Source organism: Parasteatoda tepidariorum, chromosome 7 (assembly GCF_982258835.1).
Source record: "Parasteatoda tepidariorum strain Cologne lab strain chromosome 7, Ptep-v5.0, whole genome shotgun sequence".
In the NCBI taxonomy this organism is placed as follows: domain Eukaryota; kingdom Metazoa; phylum Arthropoda; class Arachnida; order Araneae; family Theridiidae; genus Parasteatoda; species Parasteatoda tepidariorum.
In genome coordinates, this window is record NC_141761.1 from 15,342,192 (window position 1) to 15,366,428 (window position 24,237).

At 28.4% G+C, this 24,237-nt stretch overlaps 1 long non-coding RNA gene across 1 annotated transcript in view; it reads left to right on the forward strand.

Annotated features, from left to right (window-relative positions):
• Window positions 1-13,359, forward strand: part of LOC147806899 (uncharacterized) — a 40,261-nt gene extending 26,902 nt beyond the window's left edge. The window contains exons 5-6 of the long non-coding RNA XR_015435363.1: window positions 3,426-3,488; window positions 10,777-13,359. This is a non-coding gene — a long non-coding RNA (uncharacterized LOC147806899). The remainder of the gene's footprint in view (window positions 1-3,425; window positions 3,489-10,776) is intronic.
• Window positions 13,360-24,237: the final 10,878 nt, after the last annotated feature.

Consider the following 24,237-nt stretch of genomic DNA (forward strand, 5'->3'; position numbering starts at 1 on the left):
ATGAAGAAAAGTAGCGCTTAAAATATAACAAGAGCGTGTAAAAGTAATAGATAAAATTAAAAAAAAGTAAACGAGTAAAAGTTACTCATGAGAAAAATGCGAGTAACGCATAAGAAAAAGTAAAGAAAGATCAAGTTTCAGTAAGGAAAGGGGTAAAGAAAAAAGCGAGTAAGTAATGAAGTAGAGAAACGTGAAAAAATTAAAACTTTGAAGTGAACGCGTAAAAGTAAGGAATAATCAAAAGTATGACATAAAATGCGGAATTTTAACGCATAAAGACGAAGCACGTTCATTATAAGGCGGACAATAAGTAAAGACAATGTCAACCTTCGTCTATAGGTAGAATCGAGTTAACACGTCTTATATACTAATGAATTGTAATTTTGTAGTGGTAGGTACACTACAGTACTCCCCCACCAGAATTATATCTGTGATAGAATTCGATGGACGGATACCACTAGTTGCTGTTTCTGTGAGAAACCGGGAGAGCTGTATTAAGATCTCCTTTCTTTTGCTTATCGTGAGAGCTGTATTAAGAGCATGGTCGTTGTCACTCCTGTGTTGCCGTGTATGTATGCAAACCGACGTTGTGCGTGATCGAGACGAGACTGTGCAAGGAGGTGAATAATGTCGCAGTCACAAGTCAATTGTTCAATGTGGACCATCAATCGAAATAGGCGTTTCTAGATCGAAGTGGGCGTTACTGTCAAGATAGACGTGTTCACATCACGTCCGGGTCACCAATGCCAACCTTCATCTATGAAAACCCATCATAGAATCGAGTTGACACGTCTTATATACTAATGAATAGTAATTGTAATTTTGTAGTGGTAGATACCCTACAACAGTGTTTTGAGTAGGGGTATGCGTTCTTATGAGAAATATCTTGCAACAAGCGAAACTTTCAAAAATTGTCATTTCAAAACAAAGATAGCCATGAAAATTTACGATTACGTACTTTTCTATTGGCTGTTTTTTGCAGTTAATAATGAGTGGTGTCAACAGCCAGTTGTGATTTTCAACTTTTGTGCAATTTTTTTATAGTAAAAAATACATTCATTTTTTTTATTAGTGGTACACAGCGTTACGAAAAATTTAGAAAGGGTACACAAAACTCATAAGTTTGAGAAACACATAAGAAACGATAACTGCTTATGAGAATTTTGTAGAAAAGCAAAGTAAAATATGTACAAAAAGCGTGCACGCGAAAAAGTCATGCGTATAGGAAAATTAACGAGTAAAATATAAATTAAAGGAAAACTTAATTATAGAGTAATCAAGGTAGTAGATCAAAAGTAAAAGTAACGCATAACAAAAACAATGCGTAAGGAAAAGTTACTAGTAAAATGTAAGGCCTAAAAGCGAGCACGTGAAAGTAATGTTAAACTAAAATAAAGAAAAGTAACGCTTAAAATATAATTAAGCGTTAAAATATGCGAATATTACGTAAATGCTACGCTTCAAGAAAAATACCGCTTAAAGTATAACGTGGAAAAGAAATACGTAACAAAATTAACGCATAAGATATAAAGTAAAAGAATCTTCGGATCATCCCCATGGGATGTTTCCCAGACCGTCGCCAATAGCCCATTGTGCAGCTCTTATGCGACATAAATGAACTACAACAACAACAATAAAGTAAAAAGAAAGCTTTAAGTATGGGGTAAAAAATACACTAGAGCAATACAAAAGAAAATAAAAGTATAGTATAAAAAAAGTAAACTTGTAAAAGCAATGCATAAGTAAAAGTAATGGAAAAATGTAATACATAAGTAAAAAGTACATTTTAACGCATATGAAAGTGATACATAAAATATCGAAAAAAATTATTAACTGGTAGAGGTTATGCATAAAAGATTAAACGCGTTAGCTCAGCGGAAAAATGAATATAAAGTAAAATGTATGCAAATTAAAACGTAAATAAAAATATACCGTAAAATTGATGCTTAAAACTTAACGTGTCAAATAAATTCATAAGTAAAAGTAAAATTATAGAAGGAACAAGTAAAAGTAAATTATATAACGCGTAAAATGAGTTGTCTAACGTGTAAAAGTAAAAATAGCGCATAAGAAAAGTTACCACGTAATAATAATGTATGAAAAAAATAACTTTAAAAAGGTTATTACTTATAATTTAAAAAAATAACTTATTAAAAGTTGTTAAATTAGCCCTTCAAGAGAAAAATCTAAATCTGTTTCAAAGATAAATACCTTATTCTAAAAAAGCTTAACAAATATAGAGCTGGTCGTTTTTCTTACATTTTCGCTGGTTTTTATATTAAGAGAATGAGCAATACATTTTGGTTTAATAACTTTTAAGTTTTAATGATGTTGTTGATGTAATGTTAAGTTTTAATGATGATGTTTTTTTGGTTTAATGATGTTAAAAATTGAAACTTCTAATTTTTTTTTCAATGTAACGTGGTTCCGAAAAATATTTAACAGCTTAAAATATTAATTATGCTATCGCAATATAATAATGTTCAATGTGATGCCAAAGTCAGCAAATAAGTTAAATTATTTTAATTTCATACTTTTTAATTATTTTAAATAGGTCCTTCTCTGAAATGCTTGCCTCCCTTTTTAATAGATTAAAGTAGTTAGGATGAGAATCGTGCAGAAACCATTAAAACATTAGTAGAATCATTTACGAATAAAGTGAAGTTAGTTATAAATTTCTAATTTTGGTTATTCGTTAAAATTAACTATGTATTTCTAAATTTAATGATTAAAATTCTCTCGATTTCTTTATAAATCTCTTCATAATAAACAACAAATATTTTAAACATCCAACATTTTTACAGATAACTTAAAAATCCTAAAACTGAAATACTATTTCTATTTATATGAGGTCGTTCAAATAAAGCCTGTTTTTTAGCTTTAGTCTTCCTCTCTCTCCTTGTCAGCAAAAATAAACAAATCACCTCCTCTGCTTACGTAAAAAAGTAACAACGCACTAACTTACGCTAATTTTAACTTTTTTTGAAGCAATGTAATTTTAGAATTTCATTCAAATAAATAATGTAACTCCTCAAGAAAATAGTAGATATTTCAATTAATTTTATAGAATTTGAGAAGAATATTTTTACGGAATCTTTGCTGTTTTTCTAAAATAGCTAAAATTCTTGAACACATAAAACAATTTTTTGCGAAAATTTTTCCTTCTCCAAAATTTTATTTGAAATTGTTTTAAATGTAATTTTTCACAAATTATAATTTTTGTCTCGGTTTGTCCCTTTAAAAAAAAGCAACTTGAAATTATGCGATTTTAATGACATACGTAAGCTTTCATCCTGTCTGCCCATTGTCAACCACCGTAAGCAAATTAGTGAACCTCATCCCCGTTAAGTAATGTTTGAACAGCCCTTATTATCGTGCTGTATAAATATTTATATAATTCTAATTAATATGTCCTATTTTTTCAGCTTTCGAAATCTTTAGGAATCATAAATTCAACCATGAGCCGACAACATAGTTTTTTCAAAAAGGTAAGTTATATAAACACTCAAAGAATTTAATAATCTTCGTGTTCAATCAGCATTAATGTAAGTTTTCAGGAAAATAATAATAATACTTAATGCCAATAGAGAAGTATATTAATAGCATAACATCTCTTCCTGTACTTAAATGAAACTGCATTCAAGAATTAGCCTAAAAATTAGATTTGTTAAAAAAAAAAAAAAAAAAAAAAAAAAAACTCAAACAAAGCGATCGTTTTTGTTCAGAATTGTTTGACACCTTCTTAATTAGGTTAAAACCAACTTTTTATTTCTTAAGAAAAAAAAGTTTTTTTTTATTACGGGGAGAAGAAAAAAAATTCACTATAGAAATAAAATGAAATGATAAATTTTTCTTCTAGATCAAAATCTTACGTAGATTGCCGAAATATGGATTAAAACTTTTTTAATAAATTGTAGGTAACAATTTTGACTATCACGTTCTGATAGAGAACGGTGTTCCCTAATAATGCAAATAAAACCATTTCGAACTGAATCTTTTGTAGCAAAAGTAAATAAATGTTTTACTCAAATTTCCCAACTAAGTATGATTCAATATCCAATTAAAATAATTCATGTGAAAATCTCAAAGTTTAAAAAGTTAAATTTGTTGAAGCGTAGATAAAACTTGTTCATTCTGCTATGGTCCTAAAATGCGGTTAAAATAAAATTATATATCGTTAAATATTTTTCTGTTTATAAACAGCGTCAAATATAAATTAAAGCGTGAAACATGAAATGTAACTAATTTTTGAAATGAAAAAAAAAGCGCAAAATATAAAAAAGTAGAAGATGAAGCACAAAGTATAACGCAAAGCCAGAAGTATTAAGTGAAGCGTATAAAAACAATGTAAATAATAAAAAAAGCGCAAAATTTAAAGTATTAACTGAGGCGTATAAAATTAAAAAAAATAGTGTATAAAGTAAAAATTAATGTAAAAAAGGGAAATTAATAAAGTTGGTGTTAAAATGTGAAGTAAACTAAAGCGTAAGATAAATGTTAAATTATAAAGTGTCTAATGTAAAGGGTAAAACATAAAGTTAAAAAGTGTGTAAAGAACAATTAATATAAATTTAGCAGAAAGTTATAGGTAAAATAAAGTATATATTATAACAGAAAGAAAAGCGTTAAGTATGAAGTCAAGTTTAAGGAGTAAAGTAAAAATATATTGTGTAAATTAAAAAATTAATTATTGTAAAAGGTAAAGTTAAACGGGAAGTATAAAATGAAATATGAAGTAAAATGTAAAGTATGCAGTATATCCTCAACCTTATTGTTAAGTATAATGTAAAGCGTAATATATCAAGTAAAGGCAAGGTATCGTAAAACGTAAATTATAAAATAAAAAGCAAAGTATTGCATAGAATAATGTAAAACGCAACATATCAAGTAAAACATGAAGTAGGAAGTGAAAAAGAAAAGTAATGCATAAAATACGACGTGAAACATAAATTAAAAAGTGGCAAAATGCAAAATATCAAAAAATTAATAAGTAAAGCTGAAGTATAGCAAAAAGTATAATCAAATGTAAAATGTAGTAAAAAGAAAAGTGTATAGTAAAGAAGATATCAATGTATATCAGTAAAGTTCAAAGTGAAATCGTCAAGTAAATTAAAGCATATAGTAGTGTTTAAAGTAAAGTAGAATGCAAAGGGTAAAATGTAAAATAAAGAAAAATACACATAAAATAAAACGTAATGTGAAAAATTTAAACTAAAGAATATAGTAATCGAAAGTAAAAGCGTAAAATATGAAGTTAAGAAAAATGCGTAATAAATGCCTGGAATATAAAAAACATTTTAAAGAAATATGCATGTAAATTTGAAAATATATTGTGAAACATAGCTGAGAGTAAATTATAATATAAAGTAAATACGTAAACTAAGTGTAAAAACACGTAAAAAAATCTAAAGTGCCAAGTTAAGAATTAAATGTAAAATAAAGAAAAATCAAACAAAAAGTAAGTGAAGTAAAACATGAAATGTGAATTGCAGCGTAAGATAAAAACTAAAGTAAGGTAAAACGTAAAAAAATAAGTGTGAAGCATAAAATAAAAATAAAGCAGAAAATATGTTAAGGGTTTAATATAAAAGTTTAAAGAGTAAAATAAAAAAAGTGTAGAGAGTAAAATATAAAGTAATGTGTAAAGTTATAGTAAAGCGTAGGATCTAAAGTAAAATATAGCAAAATGCGTTTCAAGAAAAGTCAAATATGTATAAAATAAGGTAAAATGTGTGTTAATTAATGCCTATAGTAAACAAAAAGTGTAGAGTATACGAGTATAGTAAAATAACAAGTTATGCGCTATATAAAGTACGTAAAAATTAATAAAGTAAGGACTAAGGTTAAAGTTTAGAGTAAAGTCTTGATTAAATGTGTGTAAAAAAAGTCAATTTTAATGTCATTTGAAGTGTAAAGTATTAAAAAAATTAAAGCACAAAATATAAAATAAAAATATAGCTTATAATATTTAGTAGGGAAAAAAAAGTAAAGCGCATTTAAAATAAAAAGTAAAGAAAACCGTATAAGAAAAAGCGCGTGTAATACGAAGCTTAAACGAAATTTAAAACTTAGTATACGAATAAAGCAGAGTAAAAAGCAAAGCACAAAGTAAACTATAGGATAAAGAGAAGCAAAACAAATCGAAAGTTAAAAAATAAAGAGTGTAAAATAAAGTAAGTCGTGAAATATAAAGTAAAATGTAAAACATTATGCATAAGCTGAAGTATAAAGTACCGTAAAAAGTAAGCTATTTGAAGCATATTATAATCAATGCGCAAAAGTTAAAGTAATGCATAAGAAAAGTAATGCTTGAAGTATGGAATAAATAAAATAAAGCAGCACGTAATAGCAATGCATAATAAAAGGTATAAGTAACGAGTAACAAAAATTACGCCTAGAGAAAAATACCTCTTAAAATAGAAATACGCATGAAAAATGCGAGTTTATTAAGTAACGCAATAGGAAAAGTATTGCATATGGCATAACACTTAAACAATTAACGGGTAAATGTGAAACATAAAAGATAAAACTTGCAAACGTAGCTTATATTTAAAAGTGTAAATTGAAACAAATGAATTGAAAATAAAACGTCAGTGCGACGCTTAAAAGAAACGTGTAATTAAATGAAGACTAGAAAGTTACGCTTAAAAAAAGTAACTCGTAAAAGTGAATTTTTTAATGCATAAAAGTATGTGTAGTCCATAAAAGTAAAAATAACGCTTAAGAAAAGTAACGCATAAAATAGATATGTATAATGCATAAGAATAGAAACACAAAAAAATCCTAAAGAAAATGAGGGAATAAAAATAGAAAGTAAACGTGTAATGGTACAAGTAAACTTTTAAAGAGAAAAATACGTTAAAAACTAAAGGGAAATATAATAGAGCGACGTGTAAAAATACTGCACTACAAAACAAATGCCTTAGAAATGTAAATTCTTAAACGTAACGCTTTAAGATATGTAACGCCTGGAATATAATGACGAGTAAGTGAAGCTCCAGAAGGAAAAAAAAACGCGTGAAAGTAACGCTGAATAGAAGTAAACTTGCGTAAAACACGGAAGAATAATGCAAAACAAAAGTAAAGTTGTAAAATGAACAATAAAGCAAATGTAAGCCATAAAAATGAAGGAAGAAACTCATAGGAAAAGCAAAAATAACGTTAATACAGAAATTTAAGATGTATAAGTAACGCATATAAAAAAGTAAAGTTTACATTATAAAGGTAAAATGTTTAAAATAAGATGTGTGTAAAATATTGCATCGTATAGAACGTAAATTCGTAATTTTAACCACAAAAGTACCGTATAAAAAATTGAACGCGTAAGATAAACGCTGAAAGTGTAAAATCTAAAACAAACATGAAACTTAAGGCATAAAAAAGTAACGTGTAAATGCGAAAGTAACTCTTAAAACTAATTGTAAAGCATAATGAAAGTAACACGTATAAAAAGCAAATATGCAAAAATGCAAATATGCAAAATGAGCCTCGTATTCCTCGTAAATGTAATTCACAACAAAAATAAAGGGTAAAATATAATATCGCGTATGAGAAAAAGTTACCGATAAGAAAAAGCTTGGGCTAGTAAAGCATAAAAAAACTAAATGCGTAAAAATATTGCAAAAAAGTATTATAAGGTAAATTAAGAAGTATTTGAAAATTGCCCATAAAGAAAAGTAACAAGAAAAGGGTACGTGTAAATTCTAAATTCGCTTTAACAATTTAAAGGAATTTGGACGGAACGATTCAAAACAAGTTCACACGAAAAGTAGCATATGAAAAAATAATATTCTAAAGGGTAACACATTAAAAAAAGCAACGCATAAAATATAATAACACGTGATGGTAACGAATAAAAAAGGTTGCTTATTAAAAAAGTACAAGCAGTAAAAGTAAGGCTAAAAAGAATATATAAAATGCTTAAGAAAAGTAAAGTAAAAAATAAGCAAATACGCGCAATTAATAATAATGCGTAAAAATAATGAAAAGAAAATTAAACGGGTAATAAGTAAAGCATAAAGAGAAGTTGAGAATAAAATAGAAATAAATTGTGCGTAAATTAAAGCATTAAGAAAAGTAACACCGAAGAAAAATGTGTAAAATTATTACATAAAAAATATAACGCATGAAATATACCCGTGAATTTAAATCGAAAAAGTTGCGCATACGAAGTAAATCCATAAATATAACACGTAAGGAAATGCTAACGTAACATGTAAAGTAAAAGACGTTTTTAACGCTTAGAATAAAAGTAACGCAAGAAAGTGAGGCTCGAAGAAAAAACAAGTAAAAGTAGCGCATTACAAACTGAAGTAATGGATATATAAAAGTAAGGAATCTATTAAAAAAAAAAAAGAAAAGCAACTCCTAAATAAATACGTAAAACTAATACTATATATAATTCGTGAAAGTTAAAGAAAAACACAGAAGAAAAGTAAATTAACGCATAAAAGTGCAACGCTCTAAAAACTAAAAATTGTGCAATTTTAAGCATAAAAAAAGTCGCAATGCGATAAAATAACGAATAAAAAGTAAAGTGTAATGTACGATAACGCAAAAATTGAGCTAATGCGTGAAAGTAACAAGTAAAAGTAAGTAGCACTTATGCAAAATAAATGCTCACAATTACTACGTAGTAAAAATAACTAAGAAGAAAACTAAACGAGAAAATGTAACGCACGCAAATATTTTTTTCGTTTATGCTTAAAATATAAAAACGCATAAAAAAAGAGAAAAAAAAACCTTATTAAAAAAATTTAACACATAAAAATCTTAAAAAGTAAATTATACAATTTATAAATAACCCGTAAAGGAAAGTAACTCGAAATCTTAACTCATAAGAAAAGTAACGCGTTAAAAAATAAGTGTAAAAAGTAAAGTAAAAATAGTTAGTAACGAGTAAGTAGTAAATCATTAGTAAACGCGTAAATTGAGCTAATGCGTGAAAGTAACAAGTGTAAGTAAGGCGCACATAAGTAAAATAAGTGCTTAAAATTGCTGCATAATAAAAGTAAAAAATTAGAAAACTAAATGAGAAAATGTAACCCATAAAAAATTTAACTCGTATTGTACAATAACGTGTAAAAAAAGCGCGTATGCCGTGCAAATATAATTCATAAGAAAGGAATGAGTTACATTTGCACTTTTTTCTTCGTAAAACAAATATTTGTTCTTACATGCAAACAATATAATATCGTATGGAAGAAAAAACCCGTAAGATAAGTTTTAAAAGAATCTGCATAAGAAAATGAACGGAAAAAATAAAATAACGTGCTAAATTAAAAATAATCTTGAAAAGTAAAGCATAAATATATTAAAAAATAATTAATAAAATTTATAAATAACCCATAACGAAAAGTAACCCGAAAGAAAAGCGTACGCCTAAAAGAAACACATAACTAAAGATGCTTGTATTATAACGCGTAAATGTAATCCGTTAATTTCACAAGTAAAAGAAATAACGCATGAACAAATAAATGCTTAAAACTACTGCATACTAAAACCAAAGGCGTAAAAGTGACAAATAATAAAACTGAACACAAAAACATAACGCATAATGAAATGTAACTCGTAATTTACTATAACAAGTACAATGAGCACGTATGCCGCACTAATGTAAATAATATTAAGGAAAACAGAGTAACACAAAAAAGTTAAATAAACACGTTGAAGTAGTGTTATTTTAACACGTTTATTTTATTTTTTCGTAGAAAAAGTAGAGAATAAAAAATAATAATGTGTTTAAACTGAAGCAAAGAGAAAAGTAACTCATAAAAATGTAAACGTGGCAAAGAAACATATGAAGAAATGTGTAAAATCTAAAATAACAGTGAGACTTGAAGCATAAAGAAAAGTAACGCTTAAATGTAAAAGTAACACATATGAAAAGAAAATGTGGAAAAGCCTTTAGTAAAGGGAATGAAAAAGAGCGACTCGTGAAAATAAGACAAAAGTAAATATATAAAGCCCAAAAGTTCCTCGTAAATAAAAACCAGGCGTAAAGAAAAAGTAAATCATAAGAAAAATAACGTGTAAAATGTGAAGCATAAGATTAATAAATTAAAGCTAGGGTTTTGAGAATTTGAATTCCAAATCTGTCAAACTTTTATTAAGAGGAAGCACGGTTTGGTGTCTAATTACATAACTTAATAAACATACTAATTAATTAGCATATTATTTAAAGCATTAGCCATTCATTAAAACAAAAGTTTTTCAGGTTGATATCCCTATTTTCCAACTCACTATTCAAAGCAGTTTACACTAATATTATTATTATTTTCAATTTATTATTATCCTATTTCTGTCTAAGTTACAGTTTTTGTAATTTACGTTTTTTCGAAGTAATTTTCACGCTTAATTTTTAAATTAGTTTTACTTTAAAATTACATTCGTATTGATTAGTATATTTTATTAATATTTTTAGTTTATGTCGTCCAATAGCAGAATTAAATTTTATAACATGCAGAATTTTTTTTTGTTTTGTTACGTAATTAGTAAAAAGTTTGTTAAATTTGTGTTTTTAGAAGAAGAAAAAAGTTACATAAATTTTTATAAGAATTAATCGAATATTACTACAACTAATATTTGCCATTCATAATTAGTTTTGTCAAAATGTACTTACTATTCGCGTATCGTTTTACTTAATTACATTAGTAACAGTCAAAATATCGTGTTAACATATTTATTTAATCTCGTTTAGTTGCAAAATTAATTTGTTTAACTTGTAATTTTTAACAATGTTATGCATGTTAATCTTATAAAATGTTTTATTTCCAGAGGTAAAATGTGGAAATAAGATGTGGAACATGAAAAATTTGATTTGCTGGTCCTCCAGAGATAGCAGAAAATGATTCAATGTGAAGACATCCATGGGAGTCTAAGACTTGACAGCAGAGTCAAACAACGCTCTAGAACAGTGGTTACCAACTGACGGCCCTCGAACTCAAATATATTAGTTTTAATTTTTGGCGGACAATTTTCATAAAAAATCTATATGGGTTTAAATTACTTTTCATTCGTTTAAATAAACCTAATTTCTTCGTTTCTGTGAAATTTAACATACCAACGGTGCAAACAGGTTAACAGGTGCAAACAGGTTTTTCACAGGTTTTGCATCCTAGAAAATATTTATTCAAATACAAAAATTATTCAGTATGTTGCTCTTTTTTATTTCGGTTTTTTTTTTTTTTTTTTTTTTTTTTTGTGAATATAATTTAGCATGTGCGTATCATAAATTTTCTCGAAGAAATTCTCCCATTTAACTTTTTGAAATCACTCATTTTGGACGAAATTATTTACGTTTGTAAATTTTCAAACGCATAAAAGAGGGAATGAATATGTTTTATTTAAATTCCTTGAATTGAATATCGCATGAGCGGAAAAGAGAAGAAAATTAATTTCAGGTGCTCGAGAATTTTTTTTGTTGATGCGATAATTCCTAATACGTCCTTATTATCGTTCCTAATCGTCCTAATACGCCTAATAATTTTAGTTTATCACAGAATTAAGTTTAAAAGGAAAAAAAATCTTGTCACTAAGTTTCTGATTAAGAGAAGATTCAAAATGATACGTAACATTATTTTTAATGCTTGTTATTTTGCTTTTTAATATTAAAAAAACTTTGATAAAATTCTGACAGTAATATTTAATGTTCCTTCAAACCAAAAAGAGTCCTATATAAAATTTTGATTAACTTGCGGCCCGCCATTTGACTGGTGTTTTTAATAGCGGTCCCCGGCCTCATGTAAGTTGGAAACCCCTACTCTAGAAGCTAGTTTTTCCTTTGTCAAAATTTTAAAAAGTGAAAGGAATGGTATCTCAAGTCTGTAACTTCATATCTGGAGATCTCACCATGATCCGGGATTTACTAGAAGTCGTAATACAGACTAAACAGACTTTACAAATCAATTAACAATTCCGTATCAATTTAAAACCCCACCATCTGTTAAAATGGTGTTGTCTCAAGGAAATTGTTTGTTTTTTTCCCCCAATCTTAATCTCTCCTTTGCCAAAAGAGAAAGACATTTAATAATTAATACTAAAATGTGTCAACGCCTTTTTAATATTCGTTATAAATAATATTATACAGGATATTCATGTACAGGTGGATGTAATTAAAATAATATTTTGTGTTGTGTCTTCATTAACCTCCAAAGCATAAACTTTAAAATTAAATCTAGTCCTCGCAAATACGATTAATTTAATGACGCAAGAGCCGAAAATGCTGAGCTGAACATAAAGTAGTAAATTGTAAGAACGTGTTTTTTTAATTTTTTTTTTTTTTTTTGGCGTATAACGGTAAATTAGAATAATAAACATCCATTTTTTTTTAAAGTTTATCTATATAGATTTATAAGGGACGTTTAAACTTTAAATTTGTTTGATACGTGTTATTTCCCGGAATTATCGATTAGGGTGATTAGTTACACTATTGAAAGGAAACAATTATTCAGTATTTTATATTTATCTCTAAAAAAACACGCGATCAAAGTTTTAGCTTCTTTTTCAACTTGGTTGTTGTATGTACATATAGATGAAACTGTAATCGAATTTAATTAGTAATATTTGTGGACTTTAATCCTAATGCACTGTGAGATGTTATACATTGGTAGAACCATAATTGTTTTTTTTTTTTTTTTTTTCAATACAAAACTTAAGATTCTTCTACCTCTCGAATGTGAGTTAGATGTCGCTGAATTTCTTTAACAATTATAATAGACAATATCTATGTTTAGTTGATCAAAGTTATCCTAAGTTGCACTACGTTTATAATAAATATACTTCGGTAGTTTTTATAAACCGAAAAAAAAATGCTTATTTTCTTAGCCTTAAAATAAAGAGATATTTTAAGAAAATTGCAGCACAAGTTATTACAGATTGAATACAATTTTGCCTTGTTGGTTTGGTACAGTTGGTCATAAATAATCAAATTGTTGAAAATCAGACTTTCTCTTCGAAATACTCACGTATAAATGAATGGGACCAAATCACGAGACTTAAAAGTTATAAGTATTTTATGTACAAATTTGTGCTTGCACCTATTTACTCATCTGCCAGAGCAAGCGAGACATTTCATATTCATCTTTTACACTTAATAGAATGATATAATACGAGAACTAATCGCTGAAAAGTTGAACATTTTCATGGAAAAAAAAAACTGTTTTTGGCTTAACTTTCGTATTTTTCTTATTTTACTATCTAGGAGCTAATTAATCATGCGAGGTACTTTTTGCGATAAAATTGTTTAGTTTGAATTGTTTTCTTCATATTAAGTGCAATTCAAAAATAATAAATTTAAAAAAAATTACCTTGTACAGTTCTGAAACATTAGGCCTGTTCTTATTCACTTAAATCAGAAAAGGAAGGGGAAAAAAAGCTGCGTTAAGTGTAGGTACAAAATTCAACCTATTCATACTAAGCGTATAGTTTGATCGCCTCGGTATTGTACTCGAATTCAAGAATAAAGGGAAAAAAAATCCTTAAAAATTAACTCTAGTTTTTTTTTTTCGTTTTTCACTTGACTAGCATTTAAATCTAACCATGAATTATTGAGTAAATATTTTACAGTTCAATAGATGGCATCATTAAGATTTACATGAAAATTTATAAGCTTTTTTAACTTGAAATAATTCATTATTTATCATCAAAGCATTTAAAATGCAAATAAATTAATATTCACTATTAATGACAATCATATATTTATAATAAATAAACTAATGAATAAATTGGTTAAACGAGCAAAAAAAAAAAACGTTCGCTAATTGACTTATTGTACAAGCGAAAATTTCTTTTATAGCAGACTTCATAACATGTTAAAGAAATTACTAAATTATTTTTAAAATTGGAAAGTTTTATTATTATTAGGAAATAGACATACAATATAATCAAAATGAAACTGTTCGGTGAAATACATTAATTAAAAGTTCGAATTTATTAATTTGAAAGCTTATTCGATATGTTCCTTCTAGCTAGATCAATAATAATCAAACAATTTTATATTAAGTATAAAATTAATTAGAGGTATTAATAAGTATAAAATTCAGTTGCGTTATCTACTCAAAATAGTATTTTATAAATTTTAGTGGCGCCATCTATCGATCTATGAAATAACTATGGTTCTCCTGATTTGTATTTTATATACATTTATTTATTTATCGATTTTTTAATATATATAAGAGAATAGTATTTAAACTATGACTTGTGAGATGAATCGTGTGAAGGAATACGCTATTTTCCCTTCTATTAACCAGTACCTCTAATTAATGCTAAGAATCCTCGGAATAACTGATTTTTCATGGAAACTTGATCCCAGTACCTCAAATCACCGCTTAAATCCTCGGAGTAACTCTGTTTTGCTTAAAACTTGATCCTAGTACCTCCAATCCTCTAATTAATGCTAAGAACCCTCGGAATAGCGCTTCAATTGGGTACTAGAACCCTTCTCCTCTAAATAACGCTTAAATCCACGGAGTAACTTATTTTTCATTAAAACTTGAACCCAGTATCCTCAAAGTAACTCTGTTTTTCTTAAAACTTGATCCCAGTACCTCTAATTAATGCTAAGAATCCTCGGAATAACTGATTTTTCATTAAAACTTGTTCCCAGTACCTCCAATCCTCTAATTAATGCTACGAATCCTCGGAATAACTGTTTTTTCATTGAAACTTGATCCCAGTACCTCAAATCACCGCTTAAATCCTCGGAGTAACTTAGTTTTGCTTAAAACTTGATCCCAGTTCCTCCAATCCTCTAATTAATGCTAAGAACCCTCGGAATAGCGCTTCAATTGGGTACTAGAACCCTTCTCCTCTAAATAACGCTTAAATCCACGGAGTAACTTATTTTTCATTAAAACTTGAACCCAGTATCCTCAAAGTAACTCTGTTTTGCTTAAAACTTGATCCCAGTACCTCTAATTAATGCTAAGAATCCTCGGAATAACTGATTTTTCATTGAAACTTGTTCCCAGTACCTCCAATCCTCTAATTAATGCTACGAATCCTCGGAATAACTGTTTTTTCATTGAAACTTGATCCCAGTACCTCAAATCACCGCTTAAATCCTCGGAGTAACTTAGTTTTGCTTAAAACTTGATCCCAGTTCCTCCAATCCTCAAAATGACGCTTCAATTGGGTACTTGAACCCTGCTCCTCTAAATAACGCTTAAATCCACGGAGTAACTGATTTTTCATTAAAACTTGCACCCAGTATCCTCAAGTCACTGCCGAAATCATCTGCAATGATTTAGTATTTCGCTTAAGATAACTTTTATCAAATAAGAACGAACATTTATAATATTTTTTACTGTGTAGTCAGAAAAGTAATACTACATTTAAAGCAATTTATTTTAGTATGTAACACTTCTCATTATTAATATCACACATTGAGGATTTAAAAATTTATACTCCAGTCATATGCGAGTCATTTTTATATTCGTTTAAAAATAAATGTAATATCTCCCTAAAACTCAAGTAAGAGTTATTAAATTTTTTAAGCTGATTTTTAAAATTTCTCATGCTCAAAATTTCAAGTTCAGCAAGATACTTATTTTTTTATTTTACTTCCAATTGAAATTCAGATACATTTTTCTTACAATTAATTTGTACTTTAGATCTCAGGTGATCCGAGGTTCCGAAACCATATAAATCCTACTGCTTTAAGAAACTATGTTAACATTTAAACCATTGTTTAAGGAAATATGGTTGCTTCAAAAAATATATATGTATATATCAGAAAAAATTAGCAGCAAATGCAATTAGCTGTATAAATGCTAATTTTTATTGTAATTTAACATAGATATAGGTCAGAGACACGGCGATATCACAGAACGGTAGAGTTCTTGCAGAAAGATTTTTCCTTTGAAAAGAAACTAAGAAAAATTATAGTAGCATTTGAATCATGCTTTTAAATAATCACATTTTGACGCGCTCAATTTACGCCATCGTTTCGATTGTATTTTCAAGCGGATTTTAAATGTCCCGATGTATTTCAAACAATATTGAAAATTCGAATCGTACATTTGAGTATTTTCTTTTAAAGGCAATAATTTATCGAATTTTTATACGATATTATTAATAACTAACTAATCTCGAGACACTCATTTGAGGAGTCCGATTCGTGTACTTTCATTGTCGATCTTATTTTCAGCAATCACTATTACGGATTTCATTATTGTGATAATTATTTACAAAATGCGAGAAAATCACCCTTAATAATAGAATAAAAAATTTTTGCATAAATAATATATTGTAAACACGGCGCATTTGTTATTTTAACATATATGCTAGTTATTGTTGAAAGTATGCAGAAAGATATTAGTGCTAGAGAGTTTTGTCGCAAGTAGCTCGAAAAAATTCTGCCACAGGGTTTTTATTCCCCCCCCCCCCACAATTTTTTTTTCTTTGGTAGCTTTTCCCATATTTAAAATTAAGTGAAAAGTGCTCAGCATGATTTTTTTTTTACCTTGTAATAATATTCAAGGGTTTCTCGTAAACTACGACTCAATTACAATGGTATAAGGATCTCTTCTGCTATAGGTTAATAAATACAAATGATATCTTAAGTTTTTATTACTTAAAATATCGTTTAAGACACAAACTTCTTAGAATAATCATACCTTTTTTTCCCGTCTGTATAACTGACCCACAAAATATAGAGGTTAGCCATATCTGGAAAACGTTTTGCTTTTGCACACAAATTATAAAATTCGTTTGAAAAGTGAGTGGAATTACATAAAGATAATTCCATGCAAAAAGGAATTTATAGCAAACTTTAATTATTGTTAGTACTTTATTTTAATAAAAGTTTCTGAATAGCAAGGTAAGCAGGTTTTAACCCCATTTTAAATCGCGAAATTTGATCAAGTATTCTTTAAAATATCAAATTTTAAAAAAATTCGCGTGTTTAAAATTTGACCTAAGAATTATTTGATATTTTTCTTTCAAAAAGAGTCAAAACTTCTGTTTGTTCTTCTGGCCAAACTATTCGGATCCTATTTTTTAGATTGCAGCTAGATTTGAATTAATCCCTATATTATTAATCCTTATATTTGAGAATCTGAAATAGTGGTACGTTTTCTTGACCCGTTTGGAAAGTTGCTATTCCATTCTATCAATAATATAAAATAAAAAAACACTTCTTACTCTGCTTTTTTTCGCAGAAACTGGTTTCTTACGGGGTATGTGGAGACCAGTAGAAATTCTAAACATAATTTTTTTTCTTCTTTTAAATAGGATAGTCCTTGGCGAACAAAGAAGGGATAGACTTTTGAATTGAATTTCGGATTTTCAAGGACGCGGTGTATTCTTAATATTTTAATCTCAATATTTTATTTTAATAATTATCATAATATTTTATTTTAATTAAACGCTGCTGATGCCACATTCGATATGAAATCACTCAAGAACTTATTTTCTCTAGAGGAGGGGTTTCAACTTATGATCGATTGACGAAAAAAACGATTTAGTAAACAAAGAAAGACTATTTGAAGTGAGGAATTTAAAAAAAATTTTATTGTTTCAACCGTAACAGTTTTAAAATTAGGTTTCATGTCAGATTCACAGACTAGTTCATGCATAAACAGAAAATGAATGTAATAAGTTGAATTTAAAGGAAAACAAACAAATGTTGCAAACATTGCAATTGGATATTAGAGAAACAAGTTTCATCACAATTAAATTTGTCTATTTCCTTTTTATTAATAATTTGGTTGAAATTAATTAAAAAATAATCATAAGAGACTGATGCGGTATGATATGACTTGACTTACTTCATTCTCTTCAAAAAAATATACTTGATTGGAAATTATAGTAGACATGTTTCAAGCCCTCAAAAATAGGCGCTCATTTTCCAGACGTGTATGACAAATGTAAACTTAATTATAAAGCATAAAGTTGCCAACAAGAAATGGGAAATAAAGGTCAGTAGCCAAGCTATTTTTTAGAAACTGTGAACTTTTTCAGTACCGTTTTGCTTAAATAAATTAGTACAAATAACCGAAATATTAAATAATAATTGGATATAAATAGAATTTGCAGATTTCAGAAATTGTTAGTAATTTTATTGAAATGTTAGGGTAGCACAATAACACGTCTTTTTTACGACGAATTCAGATTTTTGATTCAACTTAACCACAATACAGTTCAACAAATTTATTCATGAGAGCACTCTGTGGCCGCTTACTGTTCTATTTGCATAGGTGGACATCTCAAGCAAGTAGAATTAGGATTCCCATCCAGCTAATCATAAATTCTTATTGGGTATTATCACAAACGAGATTTGCATCCACAGGCGCTATCATGTACTGCTATCCTTAGGCCAATCAATACTCGAAATTTAGTACTGTGTACAGTGCTTCAAATGTAAACCAATTTTAGTTGAACACATGATCTTCCCCTTCTTTCTTCAATTCTGAACTGGATCTTTGCGGTCCCTTTCAAATTAAATCGAATGAAGGGTATTTTTCAAAAGGTATACGTTGTTATTTTCGTATGTGTGGTGACTAAGGCCGTGTATTTTGAAACCTTGTCTGATTTGACATCTGACGCTTTGATTGCTGCTCTTAAGAGATTTTTTGCACTTGCGGACAAAGTCTAAATCTTTTTAGTGATAACGCAACTGACTTTGTTGGTGCAAACTCTGAAATTTACTCGCCCTCTAAAATTCTGCTGTATGTTCTAGCCACGAAGTTTCGAAATAAGGGACTAATGAAGGAATTAGGGACTAATTCCGATGAAGGAATCAAATGGCCAGTTTATCCCCTTCGTTTGGGGTTCTTTGATAAAGTGGAATCAAGAGTTTGAAGTTCAAAAGAACAATTGGCTTTACTAAGCCTACTCTTGAGGAATTTCTTACATTGACCTTTCAGATACAAGGCATCACGCCCACTTTGTAATGATTTTGATATGAAAACACCTGGCCACTTTCTAATTGGTCAACCTATAAATGGTATTCCCGAGCCAAATATAGTTGATAAAAAAGAAAATTTGCTTTATAAGTGGAGCAAGGTTCAGAAAATGGTCCAGTGTATCTGGAAAAAATGGCACGATCCTTATTTACAGTCCCTGGCCAAATTATTAGACGCACTATAGGATTCTATGTAAATTCTTAATTATCAGGTTATACTACACAGTTTTATCGTTTTTACACGACTGGAACCGGTTTACACTTCTTTACGTTTGAGTATCAATTGGGTAACATTGTAATGCAATACGTTAAAAATAAATTCAAATGGGAAGTAAAATAAAAATCCATTGCATGTATGTTTAAATATAAAAGTATTGCATATAAACTCGCGCAAAACATGTAATTGCTCAGAAATCAAATTTTAGAATTACAACTCTTTCAAAATTTGATTTCTCTGAAACTATTCAAACCTAATTCGCTCAAATATTGTATTTTAACATGTAAAATGAAATTCTTTAAAATGATGCAAAAAACTGTACACCTTGAAATTTAAAATTTTTTCAAACATTATTTATAAAAAAATAATAAATATTTTCTAAAAGTTATTTTTTTTATGGAATTATCTTTGATTAAACGAATTCTATGATTAACTATTCTAATTTGCACATGCATTTCTTCTGAAGAAAGTTAATTTACTTGAGTAAGATAATTTTTCGAATATAAACAGTTAAAGTTTAGTTGCTTGTTATTTAAAAGCATTTTTTGTTTCTTCTTATATTTGAAATAATAGGATTAAATAAAGCTAACTAATAAAAAAGAAACATATAATATACTTTCAGTCATCTCTGTATAAATATGTTATTTCAATAACAAGAGTAAAAAAAAATTATAATAAACAAAATTTTCGTCTTTTCATTTCAAAACAAATTTTCTGAAACCACTGTATAACTTCAGGATACTTGTTTCTTCATTAAGTATCAACTAAACGATAATTTACCACTGTCTTCATTCAGGGCTGAGTGTGCTCCTAAAAAAATCCGGATTTTTTGCTAACCATGATCCGGAAGTTTCCGGAGATAGAAGGTTCACAAGCTTCAATCATTGACCACAAAAGTTTCCGGAAATCAAATTTTCAAAGGTGGAACTTAAAAACACAGTTTCTTTTATTTGTAAGGGAGTGCCAGATACTTTATAAGCTTATATTCAAGATTAATATTCATTTTCTATCACTAAATAGTTGTTATGATCATAAAATCAAGAAAGAAAAACATATTTGTAAATTTCAATTACTTCTCCTGGTCGACATAGGTACTTGTAAATGGTATAGCTATGTGTAAAATTTTAAATATATTTTAAGTAAACTAAGAAATGTTGAGAAAAAGAAAAAAACCTTGTTTACACTTTTTCCGATTTAATTTTTTTTTTTTTTTTTAACTCAAGAAATTTTCCGGAATTTTGACTTGGGCTCACAATTATTGCGTTCATTGCAATGTGTTCTATAAAGGAATTTAGCTCGCTATATTTCTTTGTTCAGCTATTGAGATTTTAAGAATAAAATTCAAATATTTGCTGCCGTTATACTTATATGAGTATAACGGCAGAATAATTTTTCCCTTAGTTTTCTATTTTTTAAATTGCAATGGTAAATTACTTCAAGAGCTAGTGTAGAAAGAATGAAACTCAAGTTTTTATTTATCAATTTATTTGTTTATACATTTTTCATTAAATATTCCCTAAACGTTAAAAACTTCAAATGTGTTTCCAATTTAACTGAGTAATGCGTAATTAAATCTTTTGTAGATCCTGGAATGTAATCAAACAAAATGACATCCGTCATCGCAGTAGTGCATAGCAAAATATTGATTGCTCGTTGTCATTTAATATTCCAATATTCATAGCATTTATATTTTATAATACATAGAAGATACACAATACAGTAAAACTTGTGTAAGTTGACCACTTGTGATGCATTGTTTTAGTGGTCAACTTATAGAAGGGGTGGGTCATTGTTTACTTTTTCGTTTCCTACGTGTTGCTAGATATTTAAATTCTTTTTTTTTACTTAAAAATTTGATTTAGCAATTGGTCAAATGAATATCTTAAGAAATGTGTTTAAACCTAAACGAACTTCAATTTGTTACATATAAATAATTCGAATATTTAACTAACTTTCTTAAAACAATTATTTTGGTAGTGTGAATAAAAACAATTGTGTGTTTAATAAAAACAAGTGTTTGAAGTGTTTAATAAAAACAATTTCCTAAAATATCAGAACACAAAAACGTTGAAAACTTTAACCAAACAAAATTATTTGAACACTTTAAAATTTCATCTGTTATTACTACACTTACAAATCTAATTGCTCACTATTGCAAATGGAAGAGCAACTTTGTTAACACATCAATGAATCAAAGAAATGGTCAAAAGCTGACCCCCTACAGTTTCCCCTGATGGTCAACTCACAAAAGGGTTTAGATTAGCTTTTTACTCTATTTCACCAAACAAGTGAAATTTTAACATACATTGCAAAATGACAGAAAATTTTCTGATTTTTTTTTTTCTGGTCAACTTATGAGGGTTTTAGAATAGAAGTTCATAATACTCCTAAACAAAATTGACAGGTGGTCCAGTTACAAAGGTTTTGCTTCTTTACATTATATAGGAAAAATTCCGTTCTTGATAACTGAGGTCAACTTATGCTGGTGTAAAACTTACAAGGCTGGTCAACTTGGCAGGTTTCACTGTATATGAATTTTTCAGGAATTTCAACACGAAATCATTTCACATCATAATTTTTCCAAACAATTTTTCAACAGGAAAATAACAAATGATGAAATGTAAGTACTTCGTCACTGGTGGTTTCGTATGCCTGTAAAAGCAGAGAGGTGCGATCTATGGCCAAGATTCGACCACACCCATACATCACGCCCGTTTATAGGGTGGACCCATTCATCCACAGATCGCCATTTTGACCTGAATACAATCAATCTACTTCATCCACTATTATAACTAATACAATTCGTCTGAAATTTTGATCACATCAACTGAAATTGTCATTTTTATTCATTAACTAGCAAAATATTCGGAAGGCGATTCGAAAAAAAAAACTCGATACTTTTTAAAGTTCTGAGGAATTTAGGGATAGATTTGCCAAATAAAATCAAAAGCAGCCGAATCTATTATAAAACAAAAACTAAACCAATCACAATAGAAATGAAAAAGCGAAGAAGGTTCTGGAAAAGAAGCGCCATAAGAATGTCCCCAAAAGACCCAACTACAACAGCTTTGACATGGGCACCAGATGGAGAACGGAAAAGAGGATGGGGGAGTAAGGAGAAGTTGACCGGCAGGGATGCTACGCCAAACTTTTATTTAGAGAATTAAATCAAGAATATTGGTTTTTCGTAAGGTGTAAAATCAGTTATTAAATCGCTCAGAGAAACATTACGCAATCACTACACTGAAACTCAATGGTATCTATGGCACAAACAGTTCCTTCCAGCTTTTTCATAGCTGTCACACCTTTACGAACTAAGAACTCATGCCAGGAAAGATCATACACCGATTGGGGTGGTGCATCCCTATTATGATTCTGAATAGCTCATAATAGTGAAGCTCCCCTTGCGGGTCAACTACGTTCTTTAAAAAGAGAAGGCCTCAGCACGGATCAATTGAGTAGTCTAACGTTAAGAACATGAACTGCGCAGTGGAGGAAATAGAAAATATTTCCGAGAATGGATTCCAATACAATTTCAGGCATAATGCCTTAACCCCCCCCCCCCCCCATAGTTTGAGATCACTTGAGATGGAAACGAAGCATTTTGACGCATTATAGTTAGTTGCAAAATTTTATAAATTTATACGTGTTATTGATCACCAAACTCTAATGTTAAATCGAAACTGTTTTTCCTTTTTTTTTGTATCTTTAAACAGTACAATTTTTAAATAATTTTCATTAAAATTTGAAGCAATATTCACAATAAATATAGCTATTGTTGCACGTATAGATTTTTTAAATTGGATTAACTGGTTTTGTGTAATCCACGAAAATGTAACTTATTTTATGTTGCTTTTTAAGTTTTCTTGTGACTAAAATATTTTCAAAAAATAAAAAGAGAGAGAAATTCCTACTGGCAACATAATCTATATGGTTAAATAATCTGCCGCTTAATTAATAGAAGACTATTAATAGAATGTTTAAATTCTTTCCTATAGGATTAAAGTGGATACTTTTCAAACATTGCAAATATTGTAATTAGATGAATGCACTTCTCATTTTTGAATTCAAAACTTTTATAAAACAAATAAATATTTTGTGAATTTATATTTTGATTATTTAATATAAATAGTTTATTTAGTGTAGTGTAGCAAACTTTTATGCATCTTTTCCTATCAGTTCTTTTATTTCAGTTGGTTTGTAACAGTTTCATTTTACAAAAACTCATCAATTTTAAAATCGAATTTTAAATTGCGGGGGAGGGAGTATGTAGAGGATAAACTAACTCATAAATTGTTTTTTTTTTTTATGATGCGCTCTTTGAAAAAATGATTTCAAATCTTTAAAAATGTTAATTCCTTTCACTGTGCTTATTTGAAAAATGTATTAAAAATGTTAATATTTTGATTCAAACAAAAACATATTACAGCGGATCACAGAGTTTAAATAGCAAGGACAGAGAATTCAAAAAAGTTAAAAGATAATAAATTCATAATGATTTAGTTTACTAGGGTCTGCTTACTAGGATCTTCGTTTTTGCTTCATTAAGGGAAAACTAATGGCCAGTGGGGAAAATTATATAAATAACCATTAAAAAGATACACATGCTTTGTAGCGTTTGTAAAATAACAAGTATTTTTCCGAATTTTTAATGAAGTTAGCTAATATAAGAGTTCACTCTTGAAATTACTGATCATGCATGAAATATCCTACTACTCTTACTCTACGCCTGAGAATTTGCACTTCATAAGATTTACGTATGATACTGTGTAAATTTTTTCCAGTAAAAAGAATGGATATTATTCACACGTTAGATTATTAAAAAATATAATTTGAAAAATTAAAAGAAAGGAAAATTTAGGTTACCCCAAATTAAACAAGAGTTGTTACAGTTTTTAACATTCTTCTCTTGAAATAATTTCTTCTGTTTTTGTCCGTTTTATATTATTAGTTAAAGCATTCATGAATTCAAAGTTAAATAGGCCGATTGTTTCTAAAAGAATTAACTACTTCGGTGCAAAGAAACAATTATTAATATTCTTGTTTCCTTATTACGAAATATTATATCATAATTTCTTCAAAACGTGTATTAAAACTGTTATTATAAGTGATTTAA